Below are 13,410 nucleotides of genomic sequence, written 5' to 3'. Positions count from 1 at the left end.
GGGATTTGGTGAGTCACAGTTGGTTTTCTTTGGTGTCAGTTAGCACGTTATGTCCTTGTGTTCTTTACTAAATCTGATGTTGAAGCCTCTGATAGCTAAGATGAGACCTAGTAAGGTTGTTTTATATTCTTTTGCTGTGGAAGCTGACATTTCCTGTCGCACAGATGTCTTTAGACCACACTAATATGCACAGTCAACTTCACCAATGCCATTACAGGGAGCAGTTTGGATGTGATTTCCAGCTGAGCTGTTAGGAATGCTGGAATAAGACTTCAGTGTTTGTGTTGCAAAACAGATCAGGTTTATTAGCCGAGTGCAGATCTCAGAACTGAAATTGAGACTGTTGAACCTTGATGGTGATCCACACCTAGGAGATCTGAACCTCCACTGAAATCTTCTGTTCCTGCTGGATCAACTCATATTCCAGAGATCAGAAAACTGACTCACACTTCTGAACTTTGATACGACGCCACAATAATCTCTGTTACTGCGACACACAGAGGATTTAATCCAAGAACTGATTCCACACCAGACTGTGACTGTGAAAGGTTTCTCTGTAAATCTGTGGACAGCTGATTTTGTGCTTTCAGTGTTGTAATTCCATTCATTGTGTTGGTGTTGTACTGGTAACTCACTGTGTTACTGATTATTCCTAACCAGCCACTCTGCAGGTCTAGTGAGTAAACTGAGTCGACTCATATTGATCAAAGTTTGAAGAGCAGCTGAAAGAAAGCTGGTTAACCCTGAAGGAGCTAACACAGGTTAACAAGTAGTTAACATAGATAAGAGTTCAAACTAACCTGAACTAGACAGAGAGAGAGATTTTTACATATTGCTGTTTAATTTTATTTAAATATTTTATTCTGGTTTTCAGATGCATAAATTAATGTAAACTGGAAACTGATTGTATATTTCTGTGTCTTCTGTTTCCCACCTACAAGTTCAAAGTTCACCCTGGTCCTGGTATGTATTATTGGTTATTGGTTGTTATTTTATTTTAATTTTGTTTTATCTTTAGTGAAGTATTGAGTTTTCCCATGTACCATGAATGCACCGCTGCACTGCTCATGTTAACTTTCTTTCACTGCAGCTCTCTGCAGGCAGCAAGGTAAATTTCTCTGTATATTGCACTGTGTTTAAAGGGTAAAAGAACTCCATGAAACGTAGTTTTGAGCACTGATTTTGTTTTGCAGATGCACAAAACTGCTGTGGTGGGGTGGCTGTAGCTCAGGAGGGTTGGTGGTTCGATCCCTGGCTCCCCTATTTTGCATGCCAAATATCCTTGGGCAAGATACTTATGGCGTATGAATGCGTATGATTGATATTTAGAAAGCACTTAAAGTATAGATAGTAGTGCTTGTGTGAATGGGTGTGTTGTATAGAGCGCTTTGAGTACTCCAGGAGAGTAGAAAGAACCAGTCCATTTACCATGTGTGTTGAGCTACAGAGTTCATGTATTGTGTGAGCAATAAATTAACTCCGGTGAGTCTCTGATTGTGCAAATTAAATTTGATTCACAGTCCGGTTTCTAATTTATAAAACTTTATAAAACAGCTTCTATGTGATTGTAGAAGCTGTTAACGATGTCTTCGATGTGTTAGCCCTGTAAAAAATATGCTAGTGTATCCACATGTGCTACCTTTGCAGGTGCAAGTGTTGCATTTTGAGGAGAATTTCATTTTGAGGAAAGAAAAGCTAAATTTGAGTGAACAAAATGAATTGCTGCGTGCAAAAATGTATTTCAGTGTTTGCTGTTATCCACACATACCCCAATAGCAGCCCCTTTTGCTCTGTTTTTGCATTTGCGTTTGCTCGCAATGTGTTGCTTGCGCTTCTCAACATTTCTGCCCAGCGCGTTCAGATCGATAGTATCGATCCCAAGTCGGCATCGGTATCGGATCGATACTAGCCTGGTGAGATTGATTCTTTACTTTACAAACTCTGCTTGTTTGCTATGCTGTGCTTTCGGCAAAAACGAAACAACCAGGTCACTGGACTCACCGCTCCTGTGACAGCGGAGAGCACTTTGCTCCCTCTTCCCTCACTTTCGGTGTTGCTGACATGTCATGTGACTTAGACACTTTGGGGGTTGTTAAGTTGTTTACATATTAATTATATTTTTTTGTTTTTGTGAATTTTAATTGTAATTTTTGTATTAGTTTATCAACAGTATTTGTTTTAATTTGTTTACTGGTTTGCGTGCACTTAAGATTTAAAAAAAAAAAAAAAAAAAAGGATCACCACCACGGCAGACCTGATGGCATTTTCATGCTTCGCAGCATCATTTATTCTTACAATAATCACATAGTTGCTGTAACAGTACATTCAATGGCTGCAGCTCTCCCGCTGGCAGCCATACACATCACCACCACCAAACCTGCAGCGGAATCGCAGAACACGCCCTGCCACAAAACAGCCAATCAGAATTTTTTGCATCCTTTTTTTTTGCCTGTCCCGTTTGGCTCTTTTGCCATCAGAATTATTGTCTAAAGGCAAAGAAAGACGCCCAACGGATTTACTTTACCAAATTGACCATCCCAGCCTTGCCATAATGGTCCATTTGAGTCACCTTTTGTTTATTTTATTTTCACTTGCTGAATACGGGACAGACTTGACTGGGGGAAAGAAGGGGAGAAAGAAAGAGGGAAAGAGAAACAGCTGAGAAGAGGGACGGGGGAGAAGGGCAAAAAACAAAAACCAACAGAATGGGCAGGAAAAAAAAAGAAAGAAAAAAAAATGCATATATCGATCACCTGGATCACCTGTTGAGAAAGAAAAAGGAAAACAAGCAGAAGAGAAGAAGAGTAATAGAATAAACAACATCACAATGCCGCTCTTTCGGCTCCGAACCGGCTCTTCAGGTTGTTTTGTTGCTTTAATTAATTTTTATCTCTAAAAAGAGCCGGAAATCCCATCACTACTGGGTGGACCAATTACAATACATCCCTATTGAGATGAAAAGGAACAGTTTGTCCCGTACTTCAGCTAGAATGAATGTTTTTCCTATCCGGTTGTTCAGTGATGACGCGACGAATCCTACTTCCGGGCCTAAAGTAGTCTGCGTTTAATATAGCTTTTGTGTTGTTAACATGTTTAATGTTATGTATTTTCTTCTATTTGATCTCAAAAAGCTCCTAAAACAGTCAGTGATCACTGTTGACCTCCCTCGGCTTTTATTACCGCTAATCATTTATTTAAGCTCAGTTTTTAAAACCTTAGGATGTAATTACAGCCCAGCCCATGCAGCAGTATATGAATGGCTAACCTCGTATTGTGGATGGATTATCTCAGTTGTTCTCCTGGCTGAAGTTTGGTCCTTTTACAGCATCCTGCCATGCGATTACATTTGTTCCTGACCACCGAGAACACTCACGTTAACTTTTATCGAGTGGAAAAAAAGTTAGCTTGTTTATATTATGCTAACATAGCTGTGTCGCTAGCGGTCACGTAGCACATCATTATATACCAGCTAGCCCAACTTCAGTAACCCTACAAACATCACTGCTGTTTAGTTTTCTGTCTTCATTTATGCTGGAAGTGATAACAGAGCTGTACGTCTTAATTTGTTTCCAAAACCCCGCAGTCAGGACATGCTATATTGTATTTAGATAGAAGCTAGCGAGCTAACTCCCTGCTAACTTCTAACTCCGTTAAATGTCATAAATTCCGTTTTCATGGATGCCTGGATGTTAAACTCAATTGTTACACCTGGTAGAGCAGAACGCTGATCATTTTGTTAAAGATGAAAGACTTTAGACAGTTTTTCAACTCTCAGTAATGCCATAGTGATCGTTTGATATATGGACCTGCAGCGGAGTTTAGACCCAGACACGGCTAGTGACGTCAGACTGAACAACCGGATAATACCTGGTGGTCTAGTCAATACACGGGCAGATTTTTGGACGGCACACTTGGGATGTCATTGTCCTCCATTGTCCATGATTACATTCATTGCAGAGAAACAAGCACAGGGCTCTCACTGATTTAGCGTTATGACTAATTATATATTTTCATGTACTTTATATTTGTTTTTTAGTTGAGGACATTTTAGGAGGACACTGCAAGTTACACAATTACGCAGTGAATTGGTGTTTATTATTATTATTATTATTATTATTATTATTATTATTATTATTATTATTATTATATCTACAAGAGTTTTGTTGTTGGTCTTATCATTTTATTTTGTTGTATTTATCCGCGACACGCTAAGGCTGGTCCGTGAAAATATTGTCTGACATTAAACCAATTTGTGGCATCCAGTGTGTGAATGTGTGTGTGAATGGGTGAATGACTGAATGTAGTGTAAAGCGCTTTGGGGTCCTTAGGGACTGAGTAAAGCGCTATACAAATGCAGGCCATTTACCATTTACCATTTACAAAAAATGTTAGGGACCGCTGATCTAAGTGACTTATATATTATGTTTAACCCGAGTAGGGAAAGACCACGGGGGGGGGGGGGGGGGGGGGGGGGTTGAAAACAATGTGCGGGAGCCTTGACCAGCCGGTCAGCTGGTGGGTAACAGGCATCTCTGAAAACGTCAGAGCACTTTTACAAATATGCGATGTTTTGATAAATCGAGCAGATTTTTGAAGTTTACACAGCAACATTCTCACCTGAAAATATTGTAAAAGTTTATTTTGTGATCCAGACAGAGTAATATTTTAAACTCCGCCACTCTGCGTTCTTCCGCCACTGCCTCGTTTGAGTTTTGGATGAAATGCATTCTGGGATATTTACCTGGGTTTAGCTACAGCAGCTAGTGAGCTGATTAGAGACCAAAACAGCCAATCAGAATTTTTTGCATCCAAGTCTGTGATTGGTTGGTTTTGTGGCACAAATATAAAAGCATAGAGAAACAGTTGAATGCGCAGGGGTAGAAATGTTGAGAGCGCAAGCAACACATTGCAAGCAGGTCCGTGATCTGAACAAGAGCAAATGCAAAAACTGAGCGAGAAGGGCTGCTGTTGTGTGTGTGTATGGATAATTGCAAAATTATGGATATGGATAATTGCAAACACTGAAATGAAGCAGCAATAAATCTTTGTTCATTCAAATTTAGCTTATCTTCGCTCAAAATAAATTTCTCTTCCAAATGCAACACTTGCACCTGCAAAAATCTTTTATACGTGCGCTTAAAATAGTGGCACAAAAATAACGCCATAGCTTACATGTGAGGTTTTAACTAACTCTCCATTGGAAACACTTTTCATGGTTTATTCGATTTGCACTGAAATGTATTTTTATTGTTGGTATATTGGTATTGGCCAGTAGGGATGGGTACCGATATGGGTTCTGACAAAAAAATAGAAATATAAGAGGCTTTTGGACAAAGTTTGTGTTCTCCATTCTTTAAGCAACGGTTTGAGCACCGTTTAAGCACCAGCACGTTTCAAAAGTAACGGTTTGGCACCGGATAAAACCTAAATGATACCCATCCCTATTGGCCAGTAAGAACTGTATAGATGATATCTAAAGAAAAAATATAACACTTAGAGGAATTTGATTTTACTCTTCTTTTAATTCATACAAATGAGATACAGGGAAAATTAGTCGGTAGCAGGGCCTTTTTTAGCCAATTTTTGGGGGTGCTGAAGCAAAATCCTTTTTTTTTTTAAACAATATTTGCTGTTTGTTTGACACACTACTAAAAATATTTAAAAAAAAAAATACAGCACTTGGTTGAGACGTAATATTTTAACAACAAAAGTATAGATACCCCCCCTCTCTCAAAATGGTTTGTTCCAGCTCGCCTTTCCCCTGCTCTGACTCTAGCGCCCTTTCTGCCAAACCGAATGTGGCTGAGACGCAGCGGAGTGGAGGTGTAAGTGCCTGGCTTAAAACAGGACATATTAGCTGCATTTAACCTTCAGTTACTCTTTATATAGTTAGGTAGGAGTCAGACCATGTTTCTTTTTAACTGAAAAACATTACACCAGGTTGACCGTCCTGTTGCTCCATTGAAATGTATACAGCCTTTTTAAAATCTAAAACTTAAAATTGTCTGTAGCCTGCTGTTGTTACCACTGTCCTGTTTGAAATGGATACTAACTAGCTAACTGACTGGGTGCCCATTAACCTTATATGTTACTGTGTGTATGTGCGTGTGTGTACGTGTACAGAGAGACAGCCAGGTTCATAATGGATATTAGGACGTTTTCAACAACAAAAAAAAAAAAAAAAAAAAAGGAGCCACATTCAGGTAAAAGTGTAAAATCAAATGATCCATCAATCAAGAATAATGTTGGTCTAGTGTTTCAATATTTATATCTTTTATTAGATGTTCATGTGGTTTGGTTATTTGCCTTTTGGTTGAAAGTACACTGAGAGAGGACTTCTTGTTAGGGATCTTAATAGTATTTTTTTCATATTAATGTAATTTTTTCATCTAATTGAATCTATTTGTGTATGATTGTCAGTCCAAAGAGGGAGAGAGGAAAGAGGGGAACGTGAGGAGAAAGGGCAAGGTCAGGAAGAACCAGGTAAGAAAACAGACAGGGAACAGTGACAGGCACAACAGAAACTGTTAAACTGACAAAGAGAAAAAAACTAATTTTACTCATAAAATCTGGAAGTTGTGTTCTCCTGATATTAAAGATGCTAAACAGAATCTGCAAAACAAATTGTGTTGAAACATTTTTTGAACACAACATTATAATTGATTGGGGAGATTAAAATTAATGATATATTTTTATGTGGTTCAGTCACAACTCTACTAAAACCTCAGGTAATAATAGATTGGGCCAACTTTTGGACCGTCCAGTTGTCTGAGTGACTGCCGCAGTACGTACAGAGCAGAGTGCTCTGTTTATATTCTAAAGGTGTTTTAAGCTAGCTTGTTTCAAAGATTCTGTACAGCAGCTTTAAATATTTTCCACAAGCACACATAGAGGCTCCTGACTACGGCAGTAATGCTCCGACAATCCACCAAGCAATGCGGCTTCGTAGCTTACCATTTTCTGACAGATTTCTGAGCGCTGTGGACCACATAAAATTGGTTCGAGGTCAGTAAGCACAGCCAGAATTCATATATAAGGCGCACTGTTGATTTTTGAGAAAATTAAAGGATTTTAAGTACGCATTATAGTGTGGAAAATACAGTATACAGAAGAAAATAATATATCGCAATATATATCGTTACCGCACATGCTTCAAATTATACCATGATATGGATTTTTGTCCGTATCGCCCAGTCCTAACCTGAATTAATAGACCAGCGTGTTCTGACAAACCATCCTACTTTGACAAACCGTCCCACCGTAAGTAGTTTATGCACATTTCTGCTGTCACAGAATAATTCCAGCACAAATTTAAGTTGGTATGACGCTTTGCCACTTAACTTTGCCCATCAGAGTATGCTTGTAGCTCATAATTATAAAGCCAGGACGGTTTGCCACTTCTTTTACCCGTTATAGTATGCTTGTATGTAACAATCGCAAAGGTAGCATGGTTTGGCACTTCATTTTACCCGTCAGAGTATGTTTCCAGCTCTTATTAAAAAAGGTAGGATGATTTGACACTTAATTTTAGCTGTTAAAGTATGCTTGTAGGTCACATTCACAAAGGTAGGATGGTTTGGCACTTAATTTCATGGACAACATGTACGGGCTCAAATTGTGGTCATAAATATTTTGTACTTGTAAATCAAATGTGTATTTGTGAACTGAGTTTTGTTTTGTAACCTTGTAAACCAAAATATGGGAAAATTGTATGTTTGTGCATCTACAGATGAGAATGTGTGTGTGTGTAAAAAAGATTTGTGTTTGTATAAAAATATTTACACGAGTTACAATTTTTTTGTTAAGGTCTGCTTACTGAAACAAAGCAAAAAATATTTGTGATTTTATACTACACACAGTAATTTTGACCTGATTTTTCTTCCTTTCAGCTGATTGGTTAATGTCATATCAATCACAAATGTAACAATCCAATCAAAAAACAGATTTGGCTGCTTGGGGTGCTTTACTGAGCTTCAGGTCCTGGAAGGGTAATACAGGTTAGTGATGTGCGATACCACTGATTTCCTTTTCGATCCAATACCAAGTAAAGTTACGGGTGGTATCGACGATACTGATCCGATACTTTGTACAAAAACTTAATGTTTCATTGTATTTCATAATGCAATATTTAATTGTATTATGTAATTGTAATAATATAGCTTCATAATAATTACAGGACATCAGACTACTTGTTCTTATTACTTAATAATGCAGAATAACCATATGGAAATAAAAAAAAACTTGTTGAAAAAAACAAACAAAAAACGTTGTGCGCTATTTGAACATGTTGCTGCCTGCAGCACTAAAGGACCCTGCGAGAGACGTCTGTCTCGCCCTAGCAGCACCTGTCCCTCTCCTCCTCTTCAGTTCACCTCAACATAAGCTCGTCATATTCTGTGATATGATTTACTCTGAGGTTCTTGACGAGGTTAGTGGTGTTGCCACAAAACCTCACTGTCTTGCCACATGTATCAAAAACCGCATCTTGGCTTTTTGTCGAGGTAAAATATGTCCACACATCACTCCGTTTACGAACAGCCATTGTTGTGAGTCCGCACACCAGAGGTTGCAACACATTTATACAGCCGTATTTTGCATATGACTATGAAAGGCGTAAGAGGAAGTAGTTCCTCCCAATTTAGACGATCCGAATGATATTGTTTCTTTCCACTGTGTTCCTGTTAATGAAAAACTACAAATTTACTCCAAAGTACTAAAATATTGATATTTTAATATGAGAATAGATTTTAGAACATAAATTACAGGTATCGGAAGAATTGATATTACAATATCGATCCGCACACCACTAATAAAGTTTAAAGCTATAGGATCTCTATATAAATATCCCATACAAGCTTGGTCCAGAAACTTTCAGTAGCTGTTGGAATGATAAAGTTGTGGTATGTCAGTGGTTAGAAGTACCATTATTACTTTAGGATTAGTTTAACACAAAGTCAGTGTTGACCCGGGACTATTGCTGTGAGTCACAGTGCGCAGCATAAAGGCCCGTTCACACGCTACTAATGGTAACTAAAAGCAAAGGATCCAGAATTTGTTGTGCTGGCCACTGAGCTCTACCTGTACTAAATGCACCTGCTCCTTGTAGTTTCTATCTCTGACTTTATGTCCTCTACTAGAGTTTGTGGTGTTTTATCTTTAATTGTTTAATAAAAACATGTATCGCTAATTCATAACGAAGAAAGCTTTGTAACTCTCCCCACTAGTGAAGACTGTCATTTCCACAGCACTGCTTTCCCCCCGAGGTCCGCAGCACTGTTGAAAAGGCTCTGGAGGTCTCTGTGTAAGCACGTAAACCTGTCACACAAAAATCACAGAACTGGGACAAACACTGTTTTCCTGTTCTGTAGAGCTGCACAGCAGAGAAGATACTCTGATATGTTTTTTGTCTTCACTGTGAGTAAAAAGTTGCTTTTCATGTTTTTTTGTTGTCAAACTGAAACCAAAATATTTTAGTGAGCAGCACAAAAGAATCAGCTACAAATCTGCAAGAAAGCGAGTTTTCACTTATTTTAACAAAACAAATTATCTGTACGGAACATCTTCAACTTACATGATACAGTCAGTCCAGTAACTTTACTCCAATATGTTAACAAATAGTCCCTTCTGCCCCGGCAGCTGTATCCTCCGCTGTCAGACTCAGTAACTATGATGATTCTGTATTCATTGGATGTTGGAGGTATGTTTTTCTGGCCTTGTCTCCATTCATACGTCCACTGAGCTCCTTCACCTCCCTGAATCTCACATCTGACAGTGACTGTCTCACCGCTGTGTATCTGAGTCCAGGATGGCTGCAGGGTCACAGTGGGCTTAGTGGGAACTGTTCACATAAGAATGATCCAGTTAGAAGAGAAACATAAAAACTCTGCTGTTTATAACATAAGAGTAGAGTCATTACAAAACAGCTGATTCACAGAGAAACAAGTTAAACATAACAAAAAGTCACAACATAAAAGTTTCAAACTGTAACACAATATTTTCAGTAAAATGTAAAAGGTAAAGTCTTTACTTTGCACAGTTTTTGTTCAGATTCCAAAAAGTTACAGATTATTTTTCATGAGTTTACAGCAGATTAAGAAGACTGGAAGAAATCATCATTTGAGAAACATTTTCTAAAAGTTGTGATGAGGTCATCATGTGAAACTGGTGCAGTTGCTGATTTGGGACACACTTGTCACACTTGTAGTTATTGTATAACAAACAGGTTCTTGTGGCTCTGACTGATTTTCCATGAACTGAACCACAAACCACTGATCCACTAATGCATCTGTTCCACACTGGAGGTTCTTCTAGCTGTCATATCATTAAACATATTATGATGCTCATGAACACCTTTATTTTTCATTAATTAAAATAAATAAATAAACAAATGCCATTAACAACAATTACAGGAAAGAATCTAAGTGGAACCTGTAATGTAGCAGAACAGTCTCTAATAAAATGTCACGGCCAGGGGATCAGCAGGCCGCTGACTAGTAGTGTTCTCTCTCTCGCTCTCTCGCCAGGGCGGAACTCATGGTGGGTTCACGCCCTCGGCCCACGCCCCCTCTGAAGAGGAAACACCTGGGCCTCATCAGCGCAGCCAGCATTTAAGCCAGGGAGTGGCTTCTACTCATCGCTGGATCATTGTGTGTGACTCGCGTCAGTGCAGCCCGGCTCTGAGCAAGTTCTCTTTTGCTGCCCTGTGCAAAACGTCTAACGTGTGTTTCCTTCTGTACATAGATCCCCTGGACCCGACCCTGCATTCCCCGAGTGGATTCCCTTTTGTGTGAGTGTTTGGAGAGAGAGCCAGAAGAGGAGCAAGTGTCTTTTCCCTACCTGGATTTCCCCAGAGCCCTTTCCCTGTCACCGCTTTGTATATAGCACTATCCCCTGCACTGTTTGTATATACACCTGGTGGAACTGTAATAAATACTGACTGTGCCTCTGAGTCCTGCGTGTGAGTCCTCAAGCGAACCGTGACATAAAATGAGGTTATATTGTAGTCAAACCTGAAACGTCGAGGAATTAATGTAAAAATGCTAAAAACAAAGGAAGTAACTGATCTGCAGTGATAAACTCCACATGTGCAGCCATGAGGTCAAGATGGGAGTGACTGGGATTATTACATTTGGACTGAATTCTTTCATCAAACTAACAAAATATTTTCCAGATGTTTCACTGAGTGATTATTAAATATCTTTATAATGACACTAAAAGATATTTTAAACTACTTTTGATCCTAAACACAAAATAAACCTACAGTGCTGTTGAAATACAAAACGTTTGGTTGAGTTGATGAAACATTGTTCAGTACAAATTAAAATATTTGAAATATGTCCAACTTACCTATTACTCTCAATGGCGTGCTGTCACTCCACTCTGTCCAGGAAGAGCTTCTTCTGCCCCGACAGCTGTATCCTCCACCATCAGACTCAGTAACTCTGCTGATTGTATATACACTGGATGTTTCATGTATGTTTTTCTGGCCTCCTCTCCATTCATACGTCCACTGAGCTCTTTCCCCTCCATGAATCTCACATCTGACAGTGACTGAGGCATCTTTGTATATTTCTCCTCCATATATCTGAGTGTAGGATGACTGCAGGGTCACAGTGGGCTTAGGAGGATCTGTTCAAAGAGAAAATATCCCATCATCAGACTTATAGAAATATAAAACGATCATTGACGCTTTCCTGGTTTTATTGCTCTTGTTAGGGGTAATAACATTTTTTTCACCCCAGTGACAATTTGACTGAAAATCAACAATAAAAAGGTAATAAAAAAAAAATCAGATTAAACCTTAAACCTAATTTGCTGATATTAAGAATCTACCAGCAAAGTGACTGGAAACAACCAGGTGTGCACAAATCTGTGCGACTGAACATCAACACACAATATCATGTAAACAACTTCAGTCTCTCAGATTGTACATTGTAAAAAAGAAGTTTTATACTCAAACATCGCACTATTTACTTATTTCTACATCTTTACATTTGCATATTTATGAGCATATAATCCAGAGTTGTCGGTGGGCTGTTATTCTTCTGAATAACCTGAGACCTTACTTTCCTGTCAGGTATAAAATCCCTAACATATTATACACAATATCAGTTTTACTTTAACTGTTTTTAACAAATTTAATTTTTACTTTTCTTTTTCACTGTTGTAAATATAAAAGTTCCTGCGCCGTCTCATAGTGTAAGGCCCTATTTTCACTTTTTATCATGCTGCTCTAACACAATTTGCTTTGTGGATCAATAAAGTATCTATCTATCAGTATTGACCTGTTTAATATGTGTCCTATGTTGTAAACTGGCTGTGCTAACAGCTGGATTATTCACTCACATTAGGAACACCATGTAGAAAGAATTTAACGACTGTTACGCCCCTCAAAACAGAAACGCAAAACAACACGGGAAAAGTGTGTAACGCACGCAAAAACCACACAGCTGCTGCTGAATTGACGAGGTTTATTTTTACAAAGCTGGAAAAAAAGGAAAAGACTCACAATAAACACAGCTGAGCCAGGAAGCTAAAAGCATCAGGCTCTCCAAGGCCAAAATAACAAACAAAAACTCTCCCCCTTCCTAGAAACAAAACACAGGGTAAAACTTCCCTGATCAAGAAAAGGAAGATGCAATGCCTGACCTCCCTGGCTGTCCACAAAACAGGAGAAAACTGGGTTAAACAAAAGTGGGTTAAACCACTGCCTGCTTCCACTCTGCTGAAAACTGGTGAAAAATCCACATGTACAACAACTGAGCTGAATAAACTGGGATCATTACATTTGTGTTTCATTTTTTTTAAATGAAATTTACTGAATATGTCTTTCAACTCCACATGCTTCTGTCACAGTCCTGGGTCTGTGAACCAGTGTTTTGATTTTGTATTACAGTGGTCCCTCCCTCGCTACAATGCAATTCACCTTTCGCGGCCTCGAGTCATTTGGTACCGGGCAGCGAGAGTTGAAGCTGGAGTGTGAAATTTATGGTTTTCAGAGTTTTTATTGTTAACTCGGTTTCCCTGGATCTTTTCCTGGTTGTTATGAGTAAATTATGAGCTTTGCCGGTGTCGCCCGAGAATACCCCGAGATTGCCACAACAGCACTAAAAACCCTGTTGCCATTTCCGACATCATAACTGTGTGAAGCGGAGTTTTCTGCAGTTACAGCTTCCAAAACAAAATTGCGGCGCAGACTGAGCAAAAGCAACACACTTCAGGTGTCACTGTCCCCCATTATGCCCAGGTGGGACCGGCTCGTTGCAGAGAAACAAGCACAGGGCTCTCACTGATTCAGCGTTATGGTGATTTATATATTTTCATGTACTTTATTTTTTATCTTTTTGTAGTTTTGTCTCTTATTTTGAAAGAAATATTTACGTGTTACCATAGCGATCAGCGAGCATCAGG

The 13,410-nt window shown here is 38.9% G+C and overlaps 1 long non-coding RNA gene and 1 pseudogene across 1 annotated transcript; one reads left to right on the top strand and one right to left on the bottom strand.

Annotated features, from left to right (window-relative positions):
- Nucleotides 1-13,410, bottom strand: part of LOC146580115 (obscurin-like) — a 374,391-nt pseudogene that overhangs the window by 355,365 nt on the left and 5,616 nt on the right.
- On the top strand, nt 5,645-11,104 carry LOC146580116 (uncharacterized). The gene is made up of 3 exons (XR_014891211.1): nt 5,645-6,203; nt 6,421-6,483; nt 10,741-11,104. It is a non-coding gene; the product is annotated as an uncharacterized LOC146580116 (long non-coding RNA).

This window comes from Mchenga conophoros, linkage group LG3 (assembly GCF_057382185.1).
Source record: "Mchenga conophoros isolate Kocher_MC1m ecotype Shallow Benthic linkage group LG3, M_conophoros_male_GT1.1, whole genome shotgun sequence".
NCBI classification, from domain to species: domain Eukaryota; kingdom Metazoa; phylum Chordata; class Actinopteri; order Cichliformes; family Cichlidae; genus Mchenga; species Mchenga conophoros.
The sequence above is the reverse complement of the archived record's forward strand: the minus strand, read 5'-3'. Positions and strand labels throughout refer to the sequence as shown.